Source organism: Schistocerca piceifrons, unplaced genomic scaffold, assembly GCF_021461385.2.
Source record: "Schistocerca piceifrons isolate TAMUIC-IGC-003096 unplaced genomic scaffold, iqSchPice1.1 HiC_scaffold_1075, whole genome shotgun sequence".
NCBI classification, from domain to species: domain Eukaryota; kingdom Metazoa; phylum Arthropoda; class Insecta; order Orthoptera; family Acrididae; genus Schistocerca; species Schistocerca piceifrons.
In genome coordinates this window covers 1-22,051 of record NW_025726880.1, presented here as the reverse complement: position 1 = coordinate 22,051, position 22,051 = coordinate 1, and the positions used below count along the sequence as shown (strand labels likewise).

Genomic DNA, 22,051 nt, shown 5'->3' with positions numbered 1-22,051 from the left:
ATACTACCTTTCCGTTGTGACAAAGATGCTTCCTTCAGCAATTTAAACGTGCCAAGAAATCCTTGACAATAACGAAACACTACGAATCGACAGATGTGATCTGAAATAAGCCAGGGCCTCCTACTGTTTCGTAGCAGTGCAAAGTTCCAACAAAAAAAAAAATTGAAAATAAACGACTGTAATAAACATAAGATACGATATTAATGGCCTCAGCTCGAAGAAGAATGTGCCAAGGAAGATTTCCAAAGAGTCTCTGGAGATAACAAAACAGTACGAACCGACAGATACGTCCTGAAATACGTCAGGGCTTATTGTTTTGTTGCATTGTACGGCTGCAGATTTGTAAACAAAAATTTCTCTTTCGTCGCTAGAAGAGATGAATGCATTGGCGACCCTCCTGTGTCCCTGTTTTCGCACCTTTCCACGGCACGGCGCTGCCCTAGCCGCCGCAAACGGCGTCTCGGACACGCCCGTTAGGCCCACGGCCGTCTCGCAGATGTTTGTCGTGCTTGTACTGTCATATGGGCCACGACCCGAGCGGCAGCGAGCGGCAGTCGAGCAAAGTCGGGACAAGTCGGGACGGGGACAGGGATAGGAATGGTGCGAATGCTCTGCGAACTACGCAGACACCTGGTGTGAGGCGAGGCGAGGAAGCCCACATCGCTACCAGTGGCGCCCTCCAGCACGACACTGCCACACCCCGCACAGGCCCTCCGCTGGCCACCAGGGACAAGTTGCGTCCTCCGCTAGTGTCGAAGGCTGCACGCGCCCAGCGAATGACAGGAGGTGCAACGAGCAGCAGTGCGTCTCACACACGCGGCGGTGGGGCGCGCCCCCCGCGCGCGTCCTCGAGGAACTGGCTGTTGCGGAAGGACGTGCTTTCGTCAAATGCGGCGGAAAACTAACACTTTGTGTATTGGGAGAGAAGCCGAACGCGAATTCTGCCGTGCTCCTACATTACGTGAGTGCCAACGGCCATACCATGATGATTGCACCGGTTCTCGTCCGATCACCGAAGTTAAGCATCATTGGGCCCGGTTAGTACTTGGATGGGTGACCGCCTGGGAAACCCGGGTGCTGTTGGCTCCCTTCTTTTTTTTGTTATTATCTCGCTACCCCTGGCAGCCCAATAAAAAAAGAAAGGTGCTGTTGGATCCCTTACATTTTCTCCTTTTTGCATCGCTACCCCTGCCAGCCCTCTTTTCATACTACCTTTCCGTTGTGACAAAGATGCTTCCTTCAGCAATTTAAACGTGCCAAGAAATCCTTGACAATAACGAAACACTACGAATCGACAGATGTGATCTGAAATAAGCCAGGGCCTCCTACTGTTTCGTAGCAGTGCAAAGTTCCAACAAAAAAAAAAATTGAAAATAAACGACTGTAATAAACATAAGATACGATATTAATGGCCTCAGCTCGAAGAAGAATGTGCCAAGGAAGATTTCCAAAGAGTCTCTGGAGATAACAAAACAGTACGAACCGACAGATACGTCCTGAAATACGTCAGGGCTTATTGTTTTGTTGCATTGTACGGCTGCAGATTTGTAAACAAAAATTTCTCTTTCGTCGCTAGAAGAGATGAATGCATTGGCGACCCTCCTGTGTCCCTGTTTTCGCACCTTTCCACGGCACGGCGCTGCCCTAGCCGCCGCAAACGGCGTCTCGGACACGCCCGTTAGGCCCACGGCCGTCTCGCAGATGTTTGTCGTGCTTGTACTGTCATATGGGCCACGACCCGAGCGGCAGCGAGCGGCAGTCGAGCAAAGTCGGGACAAGTCGGGACGGGGACAGGGATAGGAATGGTGCGAATGCTCTGCGAACTACGCAGACACCTGGTGTGAGGCGAGGCGAGGAAGCCCACATCGCTACCAGTGGCGCCCTCCAGCACGACACTGCCACACCCCGCACAGGCCCTCCGCTGGCCACCAGGGACAAGTTGCGTCCTCCGCTAGTGTCGAAGGCTGCACGCGCCCAGCGAATGACAGGAGGTGCAACGAGCAGCAGTGCGTCTCACACACGCGGCGGTGGGGCGCGCCCCCCGCGCGCGTCCTCGAGGAACTGGCTGTTGCGGAAGGACGTGCTTTCGTCAAATGCGGCGGAAAACTAACACTTTGTGTATTGGGAGAGAAGCCGAACGCGAATTCTGCCGTGCTCCTACATTACGTGAGTGCCAACGGCCATACCATGATGATTGCACCGGTTCTCGTCCGATCACCGAAGTTAAGCATCATTGGGCCCGGTTAGTACTTGGATGGGTGACCGCCTGGGAAACCCGGGTGCTGTTGGCTCCCTTCTTTTTTTTGTTATTATCTCGCTACCCCTGGCAGCCCAATAAAAAAAGAAAGGTGCTGTTGGATCCCTTACATTTTCTCCTTTTTGCATCGCTACCCCTGCCAGCCCTCTTTTCATACTACCTTTCCGTTGTGACAAAGATGCTTCCTTCAGCAATTTAAACGTGCCAAGAAATCCTTGACAATAACGAAACACTACGAATCGACAGATGTGATCTGAAATAAGCCAGGGCCTCCTACTGTTTCGTAGCAGTGCAAAGTTCCAACAAAAAAAAAAATTGAAAATAAACGACTGTAATAAACATAAGATACGATATTAATGGCCTCAGCTCGAAGAAGAATGTGCCAAGGAAGATTTCCAAAGAGTCTCTGGAGATAACAAAACAGTACGAACCGACAGATACGTCCTGAAATACGTCAGGGCTTATTGTTTTGTTGCATTGTACGGCTGCAGATTTGTAAACAAAAATTTCTCTTTCGTCGCTAGAAGAGATGAATGCATTGGCGACCCTCCTGTGTCCCTGTTTTCGCACCTTTCCACGGCACGGCGCTGCCCTAGCCGCCGCAAACGGCGTCTCGGACACGCCCGTTAGGCCCACGGCCGTCTCGCAGATGTTTGTCGTGCTTGTACTGTCATATGGGCCACGACCCGAGCGGCAGCGAGCGGCAGTCGAGCAAAGTCGGGACAAGTCGGGACGGGGACAGGGATAGGAATGGTGCGAATGCTCTGCGAACTACGCAGACACCTGGTGTGAGGCGAGGCGAGGAAGCCCACATCGCTACCAGTGGCGCCCTCCAGCACGACACTGCCACACCCCGCACAGGCCCTCCGCTGGCCACCAGGGACAAGTTGCGTCCTCCGCTAGTGTCGAAGGCTGCACGCGCCCAGCGAATGACAGGAGGTGCAACGAGCAGCAGTGCGTCTCACACACGCGGCGGTGGGGCGCGCCCCCCGCGCGCGTCCTCGAGGAACTGGCTGTTGCGGAAGGACGTGCTTTCGTCAAATGCGGCGGAAAACTAACACTTTGTGTATTGGGAGAGAAGCCGAACGCGAATTCTGCCGTGCTCCTACATTACGTGAGTGCCAACGGCCATACCATGATGATTGCACCGGTTCTCGTCCGATCACCGAAGTTAAGCATCATTGGGCCCGGTTAGTACTTGGATGGGTGACCGCCTGGGAAACCCGGGTGCTGTTGGCTCCCTTCTTTTTTTTGTTATTATCTCGCTACCCCTGGCAGCCCAATAAAAAAAGAAAGGTGCTGTTGGATCCCTTACATTTTCTCCTTTTTGCATCGCTACCCCTGCCAGCCCTCTTTTCATACTACCTTTCCGTTGTGACAAAGATGCTTCCTTCAGCAATTTAAACGTGCCAAGAAATCCTTGACAATAACGAAACACTACGAATCGACAGATGTGATCTGAAATAAGCCAGGGCCTCCTACTGTTTCGTAGCAGTGCAAAGTTCCAACAAAAAAAAAAATTGAAAATAAACGACTGTAATAAACATAAGATACGATATTAATGGCCTCAGCTCGAAGAAGAATGTGCCAAGGAAGATTTCCAAAGAGTCTCTGGAGATAACAAAACAGTACGAACCGACAGATACGTCCTGAAATACGTCAGGGCTTATTGTTTTGTTGCATTGTACGGCTGCAGATTTGTAAACAAAAATTTCTCTTTCGTCGCTAGAAGAGATGAATGCATTGGCGACCCTCCTGTGTCCCTGTTTTCGCACCTTTCCACGGCACGGCGCTGCCCTAGCCGCCGCAAACGGCGTCTCGGACACGCCCGTTAGGCCCACGGCCGTCTCGCAGATGTTTGTCGTGCTTGTACTGTCATATGGGCCACGACCCGAGCGGCAGCGAGCGGCAGTCGAGCAAAGTCGGGACAAGTCGGGACGGGGACAGGGATAGGAATGGTGCGAATGCTCTGCGAACTACGCAGACACCTGGTGTGAGGCGAGGCGAGGAAGCCCACATCGCTACCAGTGGCGCCCTCCAGCACGACACTGCCACACCCCGCACAGGCCCTCCGCTGGCCACCAGGGACAAGTTGCGTCCTCCGCTAGTGTCGAAGGCTGCACGCGCCCAGCGAATGACAGGAGGTGCAACGAGCAGCAGTGCGTCTCACACACGCGGCGGTGGGGCGCGCCCCCCGCGCGCGTCCTCGAGGAACTGGCTGTTGCGGAAGGACGTGCTTTCGTCAAATGCGGCGGAAAACTAACACTTTGTGTATTGGGAGAGAAGCCGAACGCGAATTCTGCCGTGCTCCTACATTACGTGAGTGCCAACGGCCATACCATGATGATTGCACCGGTTCTCGTCCGATCACCGAAGTTAAGCATCATTGGGCCCGGTTAGTACTTGGATGGGTGACCGCCTGGGAAACCCGGGTGCTGTTGGCTCCCTTCTTTTTTTTGTTATTATCTCGCTACCCCTGGCAGCCCAATAAAAAAAGAAAGGTGCTGTTGGATCCCTTACATTTTCTCCTTTTTGCATCGCTACCCCTGCCAGCCCTCTTTTCATACTACCTTTCCGTTGTGACAAAGATGCTTCCTTCAGCAATTTAAACGTGCCAAGAAATCCTTGACAATAACGAAACACTACGAATCGACAGATGTGATCTGAAATAAGCCAGGGCCTCCTACTGTTTCGTAGCAGTGCAAAGTTCCAACAAAAAAAAAAATTGAAAATAAACGACTGTAATAAACATAAGATACGATATTAATGGCCTCAGCTCGAAGAAGAATGTGCCAAGGAAGATTTCCAAAGAGTCTCTGGAGATAACAAAACAGTACGAACCGACAGATACGTCCTGAAATACGTCAGGGCTTATTGTTTTGTTGCATTGTACGGCTGCAGATTTGTAAACAAAAATTTCTCTTTCGTCGCTAGAAGAGATGAATGCATTGGCGACCCTCCTGTGTCCCTGTTTTCGCACCTTTCCACGGCACGGCGCTGCCCTAGCCGCCGCAAACGGCGTCTCGGACACGCCCGTTAGGCCCACGGCCGTCTCGCAGATGTTTGTCGTGCTTGTACTGTCATATGGGCCACGACCCGAGCGGCAGCGAGCGGCAGTCGAGCAAAGTCGGGACAAGTCGGGACGGGGACAGGGATAGGAATGGTGCGAATGCTCTGCGAACTACGCAGACACCTGGTGTGAGGCGAGGCGAGGAAGCCCACATCGCTACCAGTGGCGCCCTCCAGCACGACACTGCCACACCCCGCACAGGCCCTCCGCTGGCCACCAGGGACAAGTTGCGTCCTCCGCTAGTGTCGAAGGCTGCACGCGCCCAGCGAATGACAGGAGGTGCAACGAGCAGCAGTGCGTCTCACACACGCGGCGGTGGGGCGCGCCCCCCGCGCGCGTCCTCGAGGAACTGGCTGTTGCGGAAGGACGTGCTTTCGTCAAATGCGGCGGAAAACTAACACTTTGTGTATTGGGAGAGAAGCCGAACGCGAATTCTGCCGTGCTCCTACATTACGTGAGTGCCAACGGCCATACCATGATGATTGCACCGGTTCTCGTCCGATCACCGAAGTTAAGCATCATTGGGCCCGGTTAGTACTTGGATGGGTGACCGCCTGGGAAACCCGGGTGCTGTTGGCTCCCTTCTTTTTTTTGTTATTATCTCGCTACCCCTGGCAGCCCAATAAAAAAAGAAAGGTGCTGTTGGATCCCTTACATTTTCTCCTTTTTGCATCGCTACCCCTGCCAGCCCTCTTTTCATACTACCTTTCCGTTGTGACAAAGATGCTTCCTTCAGCAATTTAAACGTGCCAAGAAATCCTTGACAATAACGAAACACTACGAATCGACAGATGTGATCTGAAATAAGCCAGGGCCTCCTACTGTTTCGTAGCAGTGCAAAGTTCCAACAAAAAAAAAAATTGAAAATAAACGACTGTAATAAACATAAGATACGATATTAATGGCCTCAGCTCGAAGAAGAATGTGCCAAGGAAGATTTCCAAAGAGTCTCTGGAGATAACAAAACAGTACGAACCGACAGATACGTCCTGAAATACGTCAGGGCTTATTGTTTTGTTGCATTGTACGGCTGCAGATTTGTAAACAAAAATTTCTCTTTCGTCGCTAGAAGAGATGAATGCATTGGCGACCCTCCTGTGTCCCTGTTTTCGCACCTTTCCACGGCACGGCGCTGCCCTAGCCGCCGCAAACGGCGTCTCGGACACGCCCGTTAGGCCCACGGCCGTCTCGCAGATGTTTGTCGTGCTTGTACTGTCATATGGGCCACGACCCGAGCGGCAGCGAGCGGCAGTCGAGCAAAGTCGGGACAAGTCGGGACGGGGACAGGGATAGGAATGGTGCGAATGCTCTGCGAACTACGCAGACACCTGGTGTGAGGCGAGGCGAGGAAGCCCACATCGCTACCAGTGGCGCCCTCCAGCACGACACTGCCACACCCCGCACAGGCCCTCCGCTGGCCACCAGGGACAAGTTGCGTCCTCCGCTAGTGTCGAAGGCTGCACGCGCCCAGCGAATGACAGGAGGTGCAACGAGCAGCAGTGCGTCTCACACACGCGGCGGTGGGGCGCGCCCCCCGCGCGCGTCCTCGAGGAACTGGCTGTTGCGGAAGGACGTGCTTTCGTCAAATGCGGCGGAAAACTAACACTTTGTGTATTGGGAGAGAAGCCGAACGCGAATTCTGCCGTGCTCCTACATTACGTGAGTGCCAACGGCCATACCATGATGATTGCACCGGTTCTCGTCCGATCACCGAAGTTAAGCATCATTGGGCCCGGTTAGTACTTGGATGGGTGACCGCCTGGGAAACCCGGGTGCTGTTGGCTCCCTTCTTTTTTTTGTTATTATCTCGCTACCCCTGGCAGCCCAATAAAAAAAGAAAGGTGCTGTTGGATCCCTTACATTTTCTCCTTTTTGCATCGCTACCCCTGCCAGCCCTCTTTTCATACTACCTTTCCGTTGTGACAAAGATGCTTCCTTCAGCAATTTAAACGTGCCAAGAAATCCTTGACAATAACGAAACACTACGAATCGACAGATGTGATCTGAAATAAGCCAGGGCCTCCTACTGTTTCGTAGCAGTGCAAAGTTCCAACAAAAAAAAAAATTGAAAATAAACGACTGTAATAAACATAAGATACGATATTAATGGCCTCAGCTCGAAGAAGAATGTGCCAAGGAAGATTTCCAAAGAGTCTCTGGAGATAACAAAACAGTACGAACCGACAGATACGTCCTGAAATACGTCAGGGCTTATTGTTTTGTTGCATTGTACGGCTGCAGATTTGTAAACAAAAATTTCTCTTTCGTCGCTAGAAGAGATGAATGCATTGGCGACCCTCCTGTGTCCCTGTTTTCGCACCTTTCCACGGCACGGCGCTGCCCTAGCCGCCGCAAACGGCGTCTCGGACACGCCCGTTAGGCCCACGGCCGTCTCGCAGATGTTTGTCGTGCTTGTACTGTCATATGGGCCACGACCCGAGCGGCAGCGAGCGGCAGTCGAGCAAAGTCGGGACAAGTCGGGACGGGGACAGGGATAGGAATGGTGCGAATGCTCTGCGAACTACGCAGACACCTGGTGTGAGGCGAGGCGAGGAAGCCCACATCGCTACCAGTGGCGCCCTCCAGCACGACACTGCCACACCCCGCACAGGCCCTCCGCTGGCCACCAGGGACAAGATGCGTCCTCCGCTAGTGTCGAAGGCTGCACGCGCCCAGCGAATGACAGGACGTGCAACGAGCAGCAGTGCGTCTCACACACGCGGCGGTGCGCCCGCTAATTCGGCCGTCGCTCCGCTGGGACGCTGGGCGCGCCCCCCGCGCCGTCCTCGAGGAGCTGGCTGTTGCGGAAGAAAGTGCTTTCGTCAAATGCGGCGGAAAACTAACACTTTGTGTATTGGGAGAGAAGCCGAACGCGAATTCTGCCGTGCTCCTACATTACGTGAGTGCCAACGGCCATACCATGATGATTGCACCGGTTCTCGTCCGATCACCGAAGTTAAGCATCATTGGGCCCGGTTAGTACTTGGATGGGTGACCGCCTGGGAAACCCGGGTGCTGTTGGCTCCCTTCTTTTTTTTGTTATTATCTCGCTACCCCTGGCAGCCCAATAAAAAAAGAAAGGTGCTGTTGGATCCCTTACATTTTCTCCTTTTTGCATCGCTACCCCTGCCAGCCCTCTTTTCATACTACCTTTCCGTTGTGACAAAGATGCTTCCTTCAGCAATTTAAACGTGCCAAGAAATCCTTGACAATAACGAAACACTACGAATCGACAGATGTGATCTGAAATAAGCCAGGGCCTCCTACTGTTTCGTAGCAGTGCAAAGTTCCAACAAAAAAAAAAATTGAAAATAAACGACTGTAATAAACATAAGATACGATATTAATGGCCTCAGCTCGAAGAAGAATGTGCCAAGGAAGATTTCCAAAGAGTCTCTGGAGATAACAAAACAGTACGAACCGACAGATACGTCCTGAAATACGTCAGGGCTTATTGTTTTGTTGCATTGTACGGCTGCAGATTTGTAAACAAAAATTTCTCTTTCGTCGCTAGAAGAGATGAATGCATTGGCGACCCTCCTGTGTCCCTGTTTTCGCACCTTTCCACGGCACGGCGCTGCCCTAGCCGCCGCAAACGGCGTCTCGGACACGCCCGTTAGGCCCACGGCCGTCTCGCAGATGTTTGTCGTGCTTGTACTGTCATATGGGCCACGACCCGAGCGGCAGCGAGCGGCAGTCGAGCAAAGTCGGGACAAGTCGGGACGGGGACAGGGATAGGAATGGTGCGAATGCTCTGCGAACTACGCAGACACCTGGTGTGAGGCGAGGCGAGGAAGCCCACATCGCTACCAGTGGCGCCCTCCAGCACGACACTGCCACACCCCGCACAGGCCCTCCGCTGGCCACCAGGGACAAGATGCGTCCTCCGCTAGTGTCGAAGGCTGCACGCGCCCAGCGAATGACAGGACGTGCAACGAGCAGCAGTGCGTCTCACACACGCGGCGGTGCGCCCGCTAATTCGGCCGTCGCTCCGCTGGGACGCTGGGCGCGCCCCCCGCGCCGTCCTCGAGGAGCTGGCTGTTGCGGAAGAAAGTGCTTTCGTCAAATGCGGCGGAAAACTAACACTTTGTGTATTGGGAGAGAAGCCGAACGCGAATTCTGCCGTGCTCCTACATTACGTGAGTGCCAACGGCCATACCATGATGATTGCACCGGTTCTCGTCCGATCACCGAAGTTAAGCATCATTGGGCCCGGTTAGTACTTGGATGGGTGACCGCCTGGGAAACCCGGGTGCTGTTGGCTCCCTTCTTTTTTTTGTTATTATCTCGCTACCCCTGGCAGCCCAATAAAAAAAGAAAGGTGCTGTTGGATCCCTTACATTTTCTCCTTTTTGCATCGCTACCCCTGCCAGCCCTCTTTTCATACTACCTTTCCGTTGTGACAAAGATGCTTCCTTCAGCAATTTAAACGTGCCAAGAAATCCTTGACAATAACGAAACACTACGAATCGACAGATGTGATCTGAAATAAGCCAGGGCCTCCTACTGTTTCGTAGCAGTGCAAAGTTCCAACAAAAAAAAAAATTGAAAATAAACGACTGTAATAAACATAAGATACGATATTAATGGCCTCAGCTCGAAGAAGAATGTGCCAAGGAAGATTTCCAAAGAGTCTCTGGAGATAACAAAACAGTACGAACCGACAGATACGTCCTGAAATACGTCAGGGCTTATTGTTTTGTTGCATTGTACGGCTGCAGATTTGTAAACAAAAATTTCTCTTTCGTCGCTAGAAGAGATGAATGCATTGGCGACCCTCCTGTGTCCCTGTTTTCGCACCTTTCCACGGCACGGCGCTGCCCTAGCCGCCGCAAACGGCGTCTCGGACACGCCCGTTAGGCCCACGGCCGTCTCGCAGATGTTTGTCGTGCTTGTACTGTCATATGGGCCACGACCCGAGCGGCAGCGAGCGGCAGTCGAGCAAAGTCGGGACAAGTCGGGACGGGGACAGGGATAGGAATGGTGCGAATGCTCTGCGAACTACGCAGACACCTGGTGTGAGGCGAGGCGAGGAAGCCCACATCGCTACCAGTGGCGCCCTCCAGCACGACACTGCCACACCCCGCACAGGCCCTCCGCTGGACACCAGGGACAAGATGCGTCCTCCGCTAGTGTCGAAGGCTGCACGCGCCCAGCGAATGACAGGACGTGCAACGAGCAGCAGTGCGTCTCACACACGCGGCGGTGCGCCCGCTAATTCGGCCGTCGCTCCGCTGGGACGCTGGGCGCGCCCCCCGCGCCGTCCTCGAGGAGCTGGCTGTTGCGGAAGAAAGTGCTTTCGTCAAATGCGGCGGAAAACTAACACTTTGTGTATTGGGAGAGAAGCCGAACGCGAATTCTGCCGTGCTCCTACATTACGTGAGTGCCAACGGCCATACCATGATGATTGCACCGGTTCTCGTCCGATCACCGAAGTTAAGCATCATTGGGCCCGGTTAGTACTTGGATGGGTGACCGCCTGGGAAACCCGGGTGCTGTTGGCTCCCTTCTTTTTTTTGTTATTATCTCGCTACCCCTGGCAGCCCAATAAAAAAAGAAAGGTGCTGTTGGATCCCTTACATTTTCTCCTTTTTGCATCGCTACCCCTGCCAGCCCTCTTTTCATACTACCTTTCCGTTGTGACAAAGATGCTTCCTTCAGCAATTTAAACGTGCCAAGAAATCCTTGACAATAACGAAACACTACGAATCGACAGATGTGATCTGAAATAAGCCAGGGCCTCCTACTGTTTCGTAGCAGTGCAAAGTTCCAACAAAAAAAAAAATTGAAAATAAACGACTGTAATAAACATAAGATACGATATTAATGGCCTCAGCTCGAAGAAGAATGTGCCAAGGAAGATTTCCAAAGAGTCTCTGGAGATAACAAAACAGTACGAACCGACAGATACGTCCTGAAATACGTCAGGGCTTATTGTTTTGTTGCATTGTACGGCTGCAGATTTGTAAACAAAAATTTCTCTTTCGTCGCTAGAAGAGATGAATGCATTGGCGACCCTCCTGTGTCCCTGTTTTCGCACCTTTCCACGGCACGGCGCTGCCCTAGCCGCCGCAAACGGCGTCTCGGACACGCCCGTTAGGCCCACGGCCGTCTCGCAGATGTTTGTCGTGCTTGTACTGTCATATGGGCCACGACCCGAGCGGCAGCGAGCGGCAGTCGAGCAAAGTCGGGACAAGTCGGGACGGGGACAGGGATAGGAATGGTGCGAATGCTCTGCGAACTACGCAGACACCTGGTGTGAGGCGAGGCGAGGAAGCCCACATCGCTACCAGTGGCGCCCTCCAGCACGACACTGCCACACCCCGCACAGGCCCTCCGCTGGCCACCAGGGACAAGTTGCGTCCTCCGCTAGTGTCGAAGGCTGCACGCGCCCAGCGAATGACAGGAGGTGCAACGAGCAGCAGTGCGTCTCACACACGCGGCGGTGGGGCGCGCCCCCCGCGCGCGTCCTCGAGGAACTGGCTGTTGCGGAAGGACGTGCTTTCGTCAAATGCGGCGGAAAACTAACACTTTGTGTATTGGGAGAGAAGCCGAACGCGAATTCTGCCGTGCTCCTACATTACGTGAGTGCCAACGGCCATACCATGATGATTGCACCGGTTCTCGTCCGATCACCGAAGTTAAGCATCATTGGGCCCGGTTAGTACTTGGATGGGTGACCGCCTGGGAAACCCGGGTGCTGTTGGCTCCCTTCTTTTTTTTGTTATTATCTCGCTACCCCTGGCAGCCCAATAAAAAAAGAAAGGTGCTGTTGGATCCCTTACATTTTCTCCTTTTTGCATCGCTACCCCTGCCAGCCCTCTTTTCATACTACCTTTCCGTTGTGACAAAGATGCTTCCTTCAGCAATTTAAACGTGCCAAGAAATCCTTGACAATAACGAAACACTACGAATCGACAGATGTGATCTGAAATAAGCCAGGGCCTCCTACTGTTTCGTAGCAGTGCAAAGTTCCAACAAAAAAAAAAATTGAAAATAAACGACTGTAATAAACATAAGATACGATATTAATGGCCTCAGCTCGAAGAAGAATGTGCCAAGGAAGATTTCCAAAGAGTCTCTGGAGATAACAAAACAGTACGAACCGACAGATACGTCCTGAAATACGTCAGGGCTTATTGTTTTGTTGCATTGTACGGCTGCAGATTTGTAAACAAAAATTTCTCTTTCGTCGCTAGAAGAGATGAATGCATTGGCGACCCTCCTGTGTCCCTGTTTTCGCACCTTTCCACGGCACGGCGCTGCCCTAGCCGCCGCAAACGGCGTCTCGGACACGCCCGTTAGGCCCACGGCCGTCTCGCAGATGTTTGTCGTGCTTGTACTGTCATATGGGCCACGACCCGAGCGGCAGCGAGCGGCAGTCGAGCAAAGTCGGGACAAGTCGGGACGGGGACAGGGATAGGAATGGTGCGAATGCTCTGCGAACTACGCAGACACCTGGTGTGAGGCGAGGCGAGGAAGCCCACATCGCTACCAGTGGCGCCCTCCAGCACGACACTGCCACACCCCGCACAGGCCCTCCGCTGGCCACCAGGGACAAGTTGCGTCCTCCGCTAGTGTCGAAGGCTGCACGCGCCCAGCGAATGACAGGAGGTGCAACGAGCAGCAGTGCGTCTCACACACGCGGCGGTGGGGCGCGCCCCCCGCGCGCGTCCTCGAGGAACTGGCTGTTGCGGAAGGACGTGCTTTCGTCAAATGCGGCGGAAAACTAACACTTTGTGTATTGGGAGAGAAGCCGAACGCGAATTCTGCCGTGCTCCTACATTACGTGAGTGCCAACGGCCATACCATGATGATTGCACCGGTTCTCGTCCGATCACCGAAGTTAAGCATCATTGGGCCCGGTTAGTACTTGGATGGGTGACCGCCTGGGAAACCCGGGTGCTGTTGGCTCCCTTCTTTTTTTTGTTATTATCTCGCTACCCCTGGCAGCCCAATAAAAAAAGAAAGGTGCTGTTGGATCCCTTACATTTTCTCCTTTTTGCATCGCTACCCCTGCCAGCCCTCTTTTCATACTACCTTTCCGTTGTGACAAAGATGCTTCCTTCAGCAATTTAAACGTGCCAAGAAATCCTTGACAATAACGAAACACTACGAATCGACAGATGTGATCTGAAATAAGCCAGGGCCTCCTACTGTTTCGTAGCAGTGCAAAGTTCCAACAAAAAAAAAAATTGAAAATAAACGACTGTAATAAACATAAGATACGATATTAATGGCCTCAGCTCGAAGAAGAATGTGCCAAGGAAGATTTCCAAAGAGTCTCTGGAGATAACAAAACAGTACGAACCGACAGATACGTCCTGAAATACGTCAGGGCTTATTGTTTTGTTGCATTGTACGGCTGCAGATTTGTAAACAAAAATTTCTCTTTCGTCGCTAGAAGAGATGAATGCATTGGCGACCCTCCTGTGTCCCTGTTTTCGCACCTTTCCACGGCACGGCGCTGCCCTAGCCGCCGCAAACGGCGTCTCGGACACGCCCGTTAGGCCCACGGCCGTCTCGCAGATGTTTGTCGTGCTTGTACTGTCATATGGGCCACGACCCGAGCGGCAGCGAGCGGCAGTCGAGCAAAGTCGGGACAAGTCGGGACGGGGACAGGGATAGGAATGGTGCGAATGCTCTGCGAACTACGCAGACACCTGGTGTGAGGCGAGGCGAGGAAGCCCACATCGCTACCAGTGGCGCCCTCCAGCACGACACTGCCACACCCCGCACAGGCCCTCCGCTGGCCACCAGGGACAAGTTGCGTCCTCCGCTAGTGTCGAAGGCTGCACGCGCCCAGCGAATGACAGGAGGTGCAACGAGCAGCAGTGCGTCTCACACACGCGGCGGTGGGGCGCGCCCCCCCGCGCGCGTCCTCGAGGAACTGGCTGTTGCGGAAGGACGTGCTTTCGTCAAATGCGGCGGAAAACTAACACTTTGTGTATTGGGAGAGAAGCCGAACGCGAATTCTGCCGTGCTCCTACATTACGTGAGTGCCAACGGCCATACCATGATGATTGCACCGGTTCTCGTCCGATCACCGAAGTTAAGCATCATTGGGCCCGGTTAGTACTTGGATGGGTGACCGCCTGGGAAACCCGGGTGCTGTTGGCTCCCTTCTTTTTTTTGTTATTATCTCGCTACCCCTGGCAGCCAATAAAAAAAGAAAGGTGCTGTTGGATCCCTTACATTTTCTCCTTTTTGCATCGCTACCCCCTGCCAGCCCTCTTTTCATACTACCTTTCCGTTGTGACAAAGATGCTTCCTTCAGCAATTTAAACGTGCCAAGAAATCCTTGACAATAACGAAACACTACGAATCGACAGATGTGATCTGAAATAAGCCAGGGGCCTCCTACTGTTTCGTAGCAGTGCAAAGTTCCAACAAAAAAAAAAATTGAAAATAAACGACTGTAATAACATAAGATACGATATTAATGGCCTCAGCTCGAAGAAGAATGTGCCAAGGAAGATTTCCAAAGAGTCTCTGGAGATAACAAAACAGTACGAACCGACAGATACGTCCTGAAATACGTCAGGGCTTATTGTTTTGTTGCATTGTACGGCTGCAGATTTGTAAACAAAAATTTCTCTTTCGTCGCTAGAAGAGATGAATGCATTGGCGACCCTCCTGTGTCCCTGTTTTCGCACCTTTCCACGGCACGGCGCTGCCCTAGCCGCCGCAAACGGCGTCTCGGACACGCCCGTTAGGCCCACGGCCGTCTCGCAGATGTTTGTCGTGCTTGTACTGTCATATGGGCCACGACCCGAGCGGCAGCGAGCGGCAGTCGAGCAAAGTCGGGACAAGTCGGGACGGGGACAGGGATAGGAATGGTGCGAATGCTCTGCGAACTACGCAGACACCTGGTGTGAGGCGAGGCGAGGAAGCCCACATCGCTACCAGTGGCGCCCTCCAGCACGACACTGCCACACCCCGCACAGGCCCTCCGCTGGCCACCAGGGACAAGTTGCGTCCTCCGCTAGTGTCGAAGGCTGCACGCGCCCAGCGAATGACAGGAGGTGCAACGAGCAGCAGTGCGTCTCACACACGCGGCGGTGGGGCGCGCCCCCCGCGCGCGTCCTCGAGGAACTGGCTGTTGCGGAAGGACGTGCTTTCGTCAAATGCGGCGGAAAACTAACACTTTGTGTATTGGGAGAGAAGCCGAACGCGAATTCTGCCGTGCTCCTACATTACGTGAGTGCCAACGGCCATACCATGATGATTGCACCGGTTCTCGTCCGATCACCGAAGTTAAGCATCATTGGGCCCGGTTAGTACTTGGATGGGTGACCGCCTGGGAAACCCGGGTGCTGTTGGCTCCCTTCTTTTTTTTGTTATTATCTCGCTACCCCTGGCAGCCCAATAAAAAAAGAAAGGTGCTGTTGGATCCCTTACATTTTCTCCTTTTTGCATCGCTACCCCTGCCAGCCCTCTTTTCATACTACCTTTCCGTTGTGACAAAGATGCTTCCTTCAGCAATTTAAACGTGCCAAGAAATCCTTGACAATAACGAAACACTACGAATCGACAGATGTGATCTGAAATAAGCCAGGGCCTCCTACTGTTTCGTAGCAGTGCAAAGTTCCAACAAAAAAAAAAATTGAAAATAAACGACTGTAATAAACATAAGATACGATATTAATGGCCTCAGCTCGAAGAAGAATGTGCCAAGGAAGATTTCCAAAGAGTCTCTGGAGATAACAAAACAGTACGAACCGACAGATACGTCCTGAAATACGTCAGGGCTTATTGTTTTGTTGCATTGTACGGCTGCAGATTTGTAAACAAAAATTTCTCTTTCGTCGCTAGAAGAGATGAATGCATTGGCGACCCTCCTGTGTCCCTGTTTTCGCACCTTTCCACGGCACGGCGCTGCCCTAGCCGCCGCAAACGGCGTCTCGGACACGCCCGTTAGGCCCACGGCCGTCTCGCAGATGTTTGTCGTGCTTGTACTGTCATATGGGCCACGACCCGAGCGGCAGCGAGCGGCAGTCGAGCAAAGTCGGGACAAGTCGGGACGGGGACAGGGATAGGAATGGTGCGAATGCTCTGCGAACTACGCAGACACCTGGTGTGAGGCGAGGCGAGGAAGCCCACATCGCTACCAGTGGCGCCCTCCAGCACGACACTGCCACACCCCGCACAGGCCCTCCGCTGGCCACCAGGGACAAGTTGCGTCCTCCGCTAGTGTCGAAGGCTGCACGCGCCCAGCGAATGACAGGAGGTGCAACGAGCAGCAGTGCGTCTCACACACGCGGCGGTGGGGCGCGCCCCCCGCGCGCGTCCTCGAGGAACTGGCTGTTGCGGAAGGACGTGCTTTCGTCAAATGCGGCGGAAAACTAACACTTTGTGTATTGGGAGAGAAGCCGAACGCGAATTCTGCCGTGCTCCTACATTACGTGAGTGCCAACGGCCATACCATGATGATTGCACCGGTTCTCGTCCGATCACCGAAGTTAAGCATCATTGGGCCCGGTTAGTACTTGGATGGGTGACCGCCTGGGAAACCCGGGTGCTGTTGGCTCCCTTCTTTTTTTGTTATTATCTCGCTACCCCTGGCAGCCCAATAAAAAAAGAAAGGTGCTGTTGGATCCCTTACATTTTCTCCTTTTTGCATCGCTACCCCTGCCAGCCCTCTTTTCATACTACCTTTCCGTTGTGACAAAGATGCTTCCTTCAGCAATTTAAACGTGCCAAGAAATCCTTGACAATAACGAAACACTACGAATCGACAGATGTGATCTGAAATAAGCCAGGGCCTCCTACTGTTTCGTAGCAGTGCAAAGTTCCAACAAAAAAAAAAATTGAAAATAAAACGACTGTAATAAACATAAGATACGATATTAATGGCCTCAGCTCGAAGAAGAATGTGCCAAGGAAGATTTCCAAAGAGTCTCTGGAGATAACAAAACAGTACGAACCGACAGATACGTCCTGAAATACGTCAGGGCTTATTGTTTTGTTGCATTGTTACGGCTGCAGATTTGTAAACAAAAATTTCTCTTTCGTCGCTAGAAGAGATGAATGCATTGGCGACCCTCCTGTGTCCCTGTTTTCGCACCTTTCCACGGCACGGCGCTGCCCTAGCCGCCGCAAACGGCGTCTCGGACACGCCCGTTAGGCCCACGGCCGTCTCGCAGATGTTTGTCGTGCTTGTACTGTCATATGGGCCACGACCCGAGCGGCAGCGAGCGGCAGTCGAGCAAAGTCGGGACAAGTCGGGACGGGGACAGGGATAGGAATGGTGCGAATGCTCTGCGAACTACGCAGACACCTGGTGTGAGGCGAGGCGAGGAAGCCCACATCGCTACCAGTGGCGCCCTCCAGCACGACACTGCCACACCCCGCACAGGCCCTCCGCTGGCCACCAGGGACAAGTTGCGTCCTCCGCTAGTGTCGAAGGCTGCACGCGCCCAGCGAATGACAGGAGGTGCAACGAGCAGCAGTGCGTCTCACACACGCGGCGGTGGGGCGCGCCCCCCGCGCGCGTCCTCGAGGAACTGGCTGTTGCGGAAGGACGTGCTTTCGTCAAATGCGGCGGAAAACTAACACTTTGTGTATTGGGAGAGAAGCCGAACGCGAATTCTGCCGTGCTCCTACATTACGTGAGTGCCAACGGCCATACCATGATGATTGCACCGGTTCTCGTCCGATCACCGAAGTTAAGCATCATTGGGCCCGGTTAGTACTTGGATGGGTGACCGCCTGGGAAACCCGGGTGCTGTTGGCTCCCTTCTTTTTTTTTGTTATTATCCTCGCTACCCCTGGCAGCCCAATAAAAAAAGAAAGGTGCTGTTGGATCCCTTACATTTTCTCCTTTTTGCATCGCTACCCCTGCCAGCCCTCTTTTCATACTACCTTTCCGTTGTGACAAAGATGCTTCCTTCAGCAATTTAAACGTGCCAAGAAATCCTTGACAATAACGAAACACTACGAATCGACAGATGTGATCTGAAATAAGCCAGGGCCTCCTACTGTTTCGTAGCAGTGCAAAGTTCCAACAAAAAAAAAAATTGAAAATAAACGACTGTAATAAACATAAGATACGATATTAATGGCCTCAGCTCGAAGAAGAATGTGCCAAGGAAGATTTCCAAAGAGTCTCTGGAGATAACAAAACAGTACGAACCGACAGATACGTCCTGAAATACGTCAGGGCTTATTGTTTTGTTGCATTGTACGGCTGCAGATTTGTAAACAAAAATTTCTCTTTCGTCGCTAGAAGAGATGAATGCATTGGCGACCCTCCTGTGTCCCTGTTTTCGCACCTTTCCACGGCACGGCGCTGCCCTAGCCGCCGCAAACGGCGTCTCGGACACGCCCGTTAGGCCCACGGCCGTCTCGCAGATGTTTGTCGTGCTTGTACTGTCATATGGGCCACGACCCGAGCGGCAGCGAGCGGCAGTCGAGCAAAGTCGGGACAAGTCGGGACGGGGACAGGGATAGGAATGGTGCGAATGCTCTGCGAACTACGCAGACACCTGGTGTGAGGCGAGGCGAGGAAGCCCACATCGCTACCAGTGGCGCCCTCCAGCACGACACTGCCACACCCCGCACAGGCCCTCCGCTGGCCACCAGGGACAAGTTGCGTCCTCCGCTAGTGTCGAAGGCTGCACGCGCCCAGCGAATGACAGGAGGTGCAACGAGCAGCAGTGCGTCTCACACACGCGGCGGTGGGGCGCGCCCCCCCGCGCGCGTCCTCGAGGAACTGGCTGTTGCGGAAGGACGTGCTTTCGTCAAATGCGGCGGAAAACTAACACTTTGTGTATTGGGAGAGAAGCCGAACGCGAATTCTGCCGTGCTCCTACATTACGTGAGTGCCAACGGCCATACCATGATGATTGCACCGGTTCTCGTCCGATCACCGGAAGTTAAGCATCATTGGGCCCGGTTAGTACTTGGATGGGTGACCGCCTGGGAAACCCGGGTGCTGTTGGCTCCCTTCTTTTTTTTGTTATTATCTCGCTACCCCTGGCAGCCCAATAAAAAAAGAAAGGTGCTGTTGGATCCCTTACATTTTCTCCTTTTTGCATCGCTACCCCTGCCAGCCCTCTTTTCATACTACCTTTCCGTTGTGACAAAGATGCTTCCTTCAGCAATTTAAACGTGCCAAGAAATCCTTGACAATAACGAAACACTACGAATCGACAGATGTGATCTGAAATAAGCCAGGGCCTCCTACTGTTTCGTAGCAGTGCAAAGTTCCAACAAAAAAAAAAATTGAAAATAAACGACTGTAATAAACATAAGATACGATATTAATGGCCTCAGCTCGAAGAAGAATGTGCCAAGGAAGATTTCCAAAGAGTCTCTGGAGATAACAAAACAGTACGAACCGACAGATACGTCCTGAAATACGTCAGGGCTTATTGTTTTGTTGCATTGTACGGCTGCAGATTTGTAAACAAAAATTTCTCTTTCGTCGCTAGAAGAGATGAATGCATTGGCGACCCTCCTGTGTCCCTGTTTTCGCACCTTTCCACGGCACGGCGCTGCCCTAGCCGCCGCAAACGGCGTCTCGGACACGCCCGTTAGGCCCACGGCCGTCTCGCAGATGTTTGTCGTGCTTGTACTGTCATATGGGCCACGACCCGAGCGGCAGCGAGCGGCAGTCGAGCAAAGTCGGGACAAGTCGGGACGGGGACAGGGATAGGAATGGTGCGAATGCTCTGCGAACTACGCAGACACCTGGTGTGAGGCGAGGCGAGGAAGCCCACATCGCTACCAGTGGCGCCCTCCAGCACGGACACTGCCACACCCCGCACAGGCCCTCCGCTGGCCACCAGGGACAAGTTGCGTCCTCCGCTAGTGTCGAAGGCTGCACGCGCCCAGCGAATGACAGGAGGGTGCAACGAGCAGCAGTGCGTCTCACACACGCGGCGGTGGGGCGCGCCCCCCCGCGCGCGTCCTCGAGGAACTGGCTGTTGCGGAAGGACGTGCTTTCGTCAAATGCGGCGGAAAACTAACACTTTGTGTATTGGGAGAGAAGCCGAACGCGAATTCTGCCGTGCTCCTACATTACGTGAGTGCCAACGGCCATACCATGATGATTGCACCGGTTCTCGTCCGATCACCGAAGTTAAGCATCATTGGGCCCGGTTAGTACTTGGATGGGTGACCGCCTGGGAAACCCGGGTGCTGTTTGGCTCCCTTCTTTTTTTTGTTATTATCTCGCTACCCCTGGCAGCCCAATAAAAAAAGAAAGGTGCTGTTGGATCCCTTACATTTTCTCCTTTTTGCATCGCTACCCCTGCCAGCCCTCTTTTCATACTACCTTTCCGTTGTGACAAAGATGCTTCCTTCAGCAATTTAAACGTGCCAAGAAATCCTTGACAATAACGAAACACTACGAATCGACAGATGTGATCTGAAATAAGCCAGGGCCTCCTACTGTTTCGTAGCAGTGCAAAGTTCCAACAAAAAAAAAAATTGAAAATAAACGACTGTAATAAACATAAGATACGATATTAATGGCCTCAGCTCGAAGAAGAATGTGCCAAGGAAGATTTCCAAAGAGTCTCTGGAGATAACAAAACAGTACGAACCGACAGATACGTCCTGAAATACGTCAGGGCTTATTGTTTTGTTGCATTGTACGGCTGCAGATTTGTAAACAAAAATTTCTCTTTCGTCGCTAGAAGAGATGAATGCATTGGCGACCCTCCTGTGTCCCTGTTTTCGCACCTTTCCACGGCACGGCGCTGCCCTAGGCCGCCGCAAACGGCGTCTCGGACACGCCCGTTAGGCCCACGGCCGTCTCGCAGATGTTTGTCGTGCTTGTACTGTCATATGGGCCACGACCCGAGCGGCAGCGAGCGGCAGTCGAGCAAAGTCGGGACAAGTCGGGACGGGGACAGGGATAGGAATGGTGCGAATGCTCTGCGAACTACGCAGACACCTGGTGTGAGGCGAGGCGAGGAAGCCCACATCGCTACCAGTGGCGCCCTCCAGCACGACACTGCCACACCCCGCACAGGCCCTCCGCTGGCCACCAGGGACAAGTTGCGTCCTCCGCTAGTGTCGAAGGCTGCACGCGCCCAGCGAATGACAGGAGGTGCAACGAGCAGCAGTGCGTCTCACACACGCGGCGGTGGGGCGCGCCCCCCGCGCGCGTCCTCGAGGAACTGGCTGTTGCGGAAGGACGTGCTTTCGTCAAATGCGGCGGAAAACTAACACTTTGTGTATTGGGAGAGAAGCCGAACGCGAATTCTGCCGTGCTCCTACATTACGTGAGTGCCAACGGCCATACCATGATGATTGCACCGGTTCTCGTCCGATCACCGAAGTTAAGCATCATTGGGCCCGGTTAGTACTTGGATGGGTGACCGCCTGGGAAACCCGGGTGCTGTTGGCTCCCTTCTTTTTTTTGTTATTATCTCGCTACCCCTGGCAGCCCAATAAAAAAAGAAAGGTGCTGTTGGATCCCTTACATTTTCTCCTTTTTGCATCGCTACCCCTGCCAGCCCTCTTTTCATACTACCTTTCCGTTGTGACAAAGATGCTTCCTTCAGCAATTTAAACGTGCCAAGAAATCCTTGACAATAACGAAACACTACGAATCGACAGATGTGATCTGAAATAAGCCAGGGCCTCCTACTGTTTCGTAGCAGTGCAAAGTTCCAACAAAAAAAAAAATTGAAAATAAACGACTGTAATAAACATAAGATACGATATTAATGGCCTCAGCTCGAAGAAGAATGTGCCAAGGAAGATTTCCA

General features: G+C 52.9%; 18 non-coding genes across 18 annotated transcripts; all 18 read left to right on the top strand.

Moving 5' to 3' along the window:
* Positions 1-967: 967 nt before the first annotated feature.
* Positions 968-1,086, top strand: LOC124726993. Its single transcript, XR_007006853.1, has one exon. It is a non-coding gene; the product is annotated as a 5S ribosomal RNA (ribosomal RNA).
* Positions 1,087-2,172: 1,086 nt separating this feature from the next.
* LOC124726991 lies at positions 2,173-2,291 on the top strand. Its single transcript, XR_007006851.1, has one exon. It is a non-coding gene; the product is annotated as a 5S ribosomal RNA (ribosomal RNA).
* A 1,086-nt stretch (positions 2,292-3,377) lies between these two features.
* Positions 3,378-3,496, top strand: LOC124726990. Its single transcript, XR_007006850.1, has one exon. It is a non-coding gene; the product is annotated as a 5S ribosomal RNA (ribosomal RNA).
* Positions 3,497-4,582: 1,086 nt separating this feature from the next.
* On the top strand, positions 4,583-4,701 carry LOC124726989. Its single transcript, XR_007006849.1, has one exon. It is a non-coding gene; the product is annotated as a 5S ribosomal RNA (ribosomal RNA).
* Positions 4,702-5,787: 1,086 nt separating this feature from the next.
* On the top strand, positions 5,788-5,906 carry LOC124726988. Its single transcript, XR_007006848.1, has one exon. It is a non-coding gene; the product is annotated as a 5S ribosomal RNA (ribosomal RNA).
* Positions 5,907-6,992: 1,086 nt separating this feature from the next.
* On the top strand, positions 6,993-7,111 carry LOC124726987. Its single transcript, XR_007006847.1, has one exon. It is a non-coding gene; the product is annotated as a 5S ribosomal RNA (ribosomal RNA).
* A 1,121-nt stretch (positions 7,112-8,232) lies between these two features.
* LOC124726985 lies at positions 8,233-8,351 on the top strand. Its single transcript, XR_007006846.1, has one exon. It is a non-coding gene; the product is annotated as a 5S ribosomal RNA (ribosomal RNA).
* Positions 8,352-9,472: 1,121 nt separating this feature from the next.
* Positions 9,473-9,591, top strand: LOC124726984. The gene has a single exon (XR_007006845.1). It is a non-coding gene; the product is annotated as a 5S ribosomal RNA (ribosomal RNA).
* Positions 9,592-10,712: 1,121 nt separating this feature from the next.
* LOC124726983 lies at positions 10,713-10,831 on the top strand. Its single transcript, XR_007006844.1, has one exon. It is a non-coding gene; the product is annotated as a 5S ribosomal RNA (ribosomal RNA).
* Positions 10,832-11,917: 1,086 nt separating this feature from the next.
* Positions 11,918-12,036, top strand: LOC124726982. Its single transcript, XR_007006843.1, has one exon. It is a non-coding gene; the product is annotated as a 5S ribosomal RNA (ribosomal RNA).
* Positions 12,037-13,122: 1,086 nt separating this feature from the next.
* Positions 13,123-13,241, top strand: LOC124726981. Its single transcript, XR_007006842.1, has one exon. It is a non-coding gene; the product is annotated as a 5S ribosomal RNA (ribosomal RNA).
* Positions 13,242-14,328: 1,087 nt separating this feature from the next.
* On the top strand, positions 14,329-14,447 carry LOC124727022. The gene has a single exon (XR_007006879.1). It is a non-coding gene; the product is annotated as a 5S ribosomal RNA (ribosomal RNA).
* Positions 14,448-15,533: 1,086 nt separating this feature from the next.
* On the top strand, positions 15,534-15,652 carry LOC124727016. Its single transcript, XR_007006874.1, has one exon. It is a non-coding gene; the product is annotated as a 5S ribosomal RNA (ribosomal RNA).
* Positions 15,653-16,738: 1,086 nt separating this feature from the next.
* LOC124727004 lies at positions 16,739-16,857 on the top strand. Its single transcript, XR_007006863.1, has one exon. It is a non-coding gene; the product is annotated as a 5S ribosomal RNA (ribosomal RNA).
* Positions 16,858-17,944: 1,087 nt separating this feature from the next.
* Positions 17,945-18,063, top strand: LOC124726992. The gene has a single exon (XR_007006852.1). It is a non-coding gene; the product is annotated as a 5S ribosomal RNA (ribosomal RNA).
* Positions 18,064-19,152: 1,089 nt separating this feature from the next.
* Positions 19,153-19,272, top strand: LOC124727018. The gene has a single exon (XR_007006876.1). It is a non-coding gene; the product is annotated as a 5S ribosomal RNA (ribosomal RNA).
* Positions 19,273-20,361: 1,089 nt separating this feature from the next.
* Positions 20,362-20,480, top strand: LOC124727020. Its single transcript, XR_007006877.1, has one exon. It is a non-coding gene; the product is annotated as a 5S ribosomal RNA (ribosomal RNA).
* Positions 20,481-21,568: 1,088 nt separating this feature from the next.
* Positions 21,569-21,687, top strand: LOC124726980. The gene has a single exon (XR_007006841.1). It is a non-coding gene; the product is annotated as a 5S ribosomal RNA (ribosomal RNA).
* Positions 21,688-22,051: the final 364 nt, after the last annotated feature.